General features: G+C 36.7%; 1 long non-coding RNA gene across 1 annotated transcript; it reads left to right on the top strand.

The window, feature by feature from the left end:
- The first annotated feature begins 516 nt into the window (after nucleotides 1–516).
- On the top strand, nucleotides 517–2,212 carry LOC131493428 (uncharacterized). Its single transcript, XR_009252663.1, has 2 exons — nucleotides 517–698; nucleotides 2,017–2,212. It is a non-coding gene; the product is annotated as an uncharacterized LOC131493428 (long non-coding RNA).
- The last annotated feature ends 2,138 nt before the right edge of the window (nucleotides 2,213–4,350 follow it).

The raw sequence follows: 4,350 nt of genomic DNA, 5'->3' as shown, positions 1-4,350 counted from the left end.
AAATACAACCCATTATGGATGATCATTTGCTAAAGGTTTTTAATCAGTGGCCGCTCATCTCTTAAATGCTTCAGTAATATATTCTTGGAATCAAAATTGTTGATATTTTTGAGACATTGACTATGCTTATGATATTTTAAAGAAGTTTTTAAATACCCAGCAGGCCTACCTCTACAGAGTAATCAAGTACCTTAATCACTAATAAAATGAACCCAATCTTGTTAGTGTGTACCTCTTTCATGTCAGTTAATCATTACAGTGCATTAAGGAACTCACTAGGTGAAAAATATTATACTGAGAACTTTAGAAATCAATGTGGAAAATCTTAAAAGTGGAAATGAAGGCAGCAGATCCATTTGAAGTGTGTTTTTTATTTACAAACCTGCAGTCTTGTGCATTGATAAAATAAATAAAAAGTAAACAATAATAACTATTTAACAGATTAGGTCAACTGTCGCAACCTGCTTTGATAAACATGAATGTTTACTAAATCATAAATTATGCTTTAGAATCCTGTGTCTGCAAAGCTAGAACTGGAGCTCTTTCTGAAATTGACACAGAAATGTATCAAATTCAAGTGCGTGGAAGAGTCCTCCAACCCAACAGATTAAACTCTTCAACCTATCTGTTCTCTGGGAGGATAATCTGGGGCCTGGCAGGAGTGATGAGGACACTCCCATCAGCACAAATTAATGAAGGTAAGAGAAATAGGACTTGCACAGTTAGGGAGAGCACCTTACCTCAACCAGTTTGGAGACTATGTTTATCCAGGGGTTTTCACCAAGTTTTACCATGTTTAAGACTGCAGTGAAAGGCAGGAATGAGCAAAGTGTAAACCAAGTTCAGGATTGTTTCTTATTTCTTAAAGTGTTTATTCTCAGATGGCTGGGGGAAAGCTCAGAGACCTGACAAACAATGACCGTCTGATATCACGATGATAATAACATGAATGGGTGGCTTCTCAAGAGCTGTTAGTTTCTGAAGTCAGCATGTATGGCAATGAGGGAGTTACCCTGACAAAGTGACATACCACCTCTGAAGCACAGTATTTGGGGTTTTGTGTATACAACAATATGGGGCAATACATACATATAATGTGTATAGAAATATGTAATAAAGAATATTAATATGCAGAACAATCCTCATCACTATTTACATACTTCCTCCCTTACTCCTTTTTTCTTCCTTTTCCAAGCAAATTATGTGACTCCACTGAGATAATATTAATAACTATTTTATTATGGCTTCCATTTAATGAGTGGCTTTATCTTCACCAGAACTTTGCTGATGCTTTTTTATTAATTCAATGTATTTTATTTCATTTAACACTTACATTAATACTGTGAGATGGGGATTGTTGATCAGTTGACAGATAATGAATTGGACACTGACCAGAGTTAATAATCAGGTAGCCAGGATTTGAACACAGGTCTGTCTGATCCTGAACCTCACAGACTAGTTAATGTGTCTGTCCATATAACATGAATGCACAAGTCACTATATGTATGTATATATACACACATCCATAGCACACAGATATATAATACAGTGCCACTGCACTTTTCTCTCAATGGTGTGACTTTAACGCAACTGATAAAATATTACAATTCGATTCAAACTGTTCTAGTTCTTATTTTCTAAATTGCTGACTAAGAATCTCTTGGAGAAAAGAATCAATGTCCTGGGGACCTCAAAGAAGAGTAAGAAAGAAGCCATCCATATTGATATCCATGTTGATATCTTTTATAACCCAGACTTTGTAGAACCATGGGCTAGAGATAGATACTAAAACCTTAAATACTTAATTTTTAATGGGGCTTAATTATGAATTAAACACTTCATATGCATTGCTATGAGTTGAATTTTATCTCCTCAAAATCCATATGTTGAAGTTCTAAACCTCAGTACCTCAAAATGTGACCTTACTTAGAAATAGGGTCATGTAATTAGTTAAGATGATGTCATACTGGAATGGATGGTCCCCTAACCCAATACAACTGGTGTCCTCCTAAAAAGAATGCCACGTGGAAAGAAGAAAGAGACACCTATAGAAGCAAAATGATATGAAGACACAGGGAGAAGACATCCATCGATAAAGCCACGGAGAGGGGCCTGGAACAGATCCTGCCCTCATAGTTTTTAGAAGGAACCAACCCTGATTTTGGACTTTTAGGCCCTGGAACTGTGAGACAATAAATTTCTGTTGTCTAAATCATCCAGTTTGTGGTTCTTTGTTTTGACACTGCTAGCAAATAATAATATTATCTCGTTAAATCTTCACAGCAAACCTGTGAGGTAGGTGTTATTATTGTCTTTAGCTCACCAACAAGGAGAAGTTAAGTACCAGTGAGCAAGGGGTACTCTGGGCTGTGACACCAGGTCCCATTTTTATGACTTAGAGGCTATATTGCCCCAACCCAAGAGAAGAGATAGCCATTGGCCTCAATATTGAGGAGATGTCAAAATACCCCAAAAATTCACTGGTGTGAATTAAAGGGATTGACTGACTATATTTTGTCCTCCAAAGTCTTAGAAGAGTTAATCATGTACTTTGCTGGGGAGTGATAGAGAGTGAACTAGCTTGTCAGGCCCCAAAAGTGTAACATCCCTGCCTGTCACAATCATGAACATAGGAAAACACACACATGCACTCCTGATCTGCTCTTTATAATATAGGGAAAAAATATATCTGGGAAACCTCTTTCCCAGTTTCCCTCAAAAGAACCCCAAACTCACTTGGCTTCTTCGCACAAGCACCTGGTGAGTGATCACTCACACACAACATGTGTCAGGGCCAGAAATACAGCTCCTCTCCGGATATGGTATCCGGTATTTTCATTTCATACAAATCCACCAGTCTCTTTATTAATAACAACTGAAGGATGGACTGCTTATGCTGCCGGTAAAACGGGCCATTATTTCCTCAGATTGTTGTGAACACTTTGTGATGATTTATCTTTCCCTTGTAACGTTTTGTTTGTACCTTTGGTGTTAGAGAACAGATTTAACCCAGTGTTCATTTTTTATTTTCTAAAACAGCATGAGGTTAGTTCTAAAGTAATGTCATAAGGAATGCTTAGTTTTTTTGTAAATGATCTTTGAACATTTGAAAGTGAACCAAATCAAAAGTCCCATACATTGTATCCTCTTTTCTACTTTGTATATATTTCTGTTTAGAGGCAGTTAGAGGGAAACCATGCTTTTGTAAATAAAGTAAGAGGGTTGGAATCAAAATGGGTTTGAATCCTGTTTCAGTATTTTGTGTTGTCATGTTTTCCTTTAACAATTTGAGCCCCTGTTTCTTCACCTAAATAGAGATAAAAATCAATAACTTTTTATGGACTTTGTTTTAAGTAAGATGATGGATAAGAAAAGGTCATTGCAGAGTGCCTGGCATACAGTAGGCATCATTATTTACATTTTCTATAGTTCGGGAAAATGTGATTTTCAACCACTTTTAAAGATACATTTGTAATCCCCAGCAAGAGAGGATGAGATAGACACTTATACCTACTAAAACAACAAAAATTAAAAAGTTAATAATACCAAGTAGAGGCAATAATGTGGGAAAATGAAAACTCTTACAAACTGTTAGTGTGTAAGCAAAACTTTTTAAGAATCTGGAGAAAATGAGAAAGTATTCAACAAAACGAAGTAGGTTCACATCCTAAAGGCCCAGAAATTCTATTGCCGGAGAAATTCTTTCACATACGCTTGAAGAGGCACTGATAATATTCACTGTGGCGTTTTTTGAAATAATGAAGTCTTAGAAGCAACTATTCTAATGGACAGAATAGGAAATGGACGAACAAACTGTTCATGTCGTGAGATACTATGTGGTGTCAAAGGCACGAATTAGATCTAATTATGGGCAAATTGGTAGATACCAACATTTCAACAGCACAATTTTTCAAGGAAAGGGTAAATACACAACACTGGATGGGCATGAGACGTGATGGAGAGGTGGACAAGCAAGGTTAGGGGGATAAAGGAGATCAAATATGAGGGACTGGGTCTGGAAGCGTTGATAAATGTACTGTGAACTGAGGACAGGTTTTATCAATCTCATTATGTTTACCTAAGATTCATACAATAAAAATGAAACGATAACAAAAGTAGATATATTACATATTTTTATTCCTCAAAATATATGCATTGGATGCTGATGGAAACAATTTGGGGCCACTAAAAAACAAAGCTTAAGCAAGACTTGTTTTTTTTTCTGGGGCTTTTCCCCCTTCAATTGGACGGGATCTAAATACAGCTTCACATGAGCTCCTCCTCCTCCTCCTCCTTCTTCTTGCTTTATTTATTTATTTAGAGAGAGCCACAGTGCAAGTGGGGGAGGAG

Source organism: Neofelis nebulosa, chromosome 2 (genome assembly GCF_028018385.1).
Source record: "Neofelis nebulosa isolate mNeoNeb1 chromosome 2, mNeoNeb1.pri, whole genome shotgun sequence".
NCBI lineage: Eukaryota > Metazoa > Chordata > Mammalia > Carnivora > Felidae > Neofelis > Neofelis nebulosa.
Note: the sequence above shows the minus strand (reverse complement) of the source record. Positions and strands in the feature narration are given on the sequence as shown.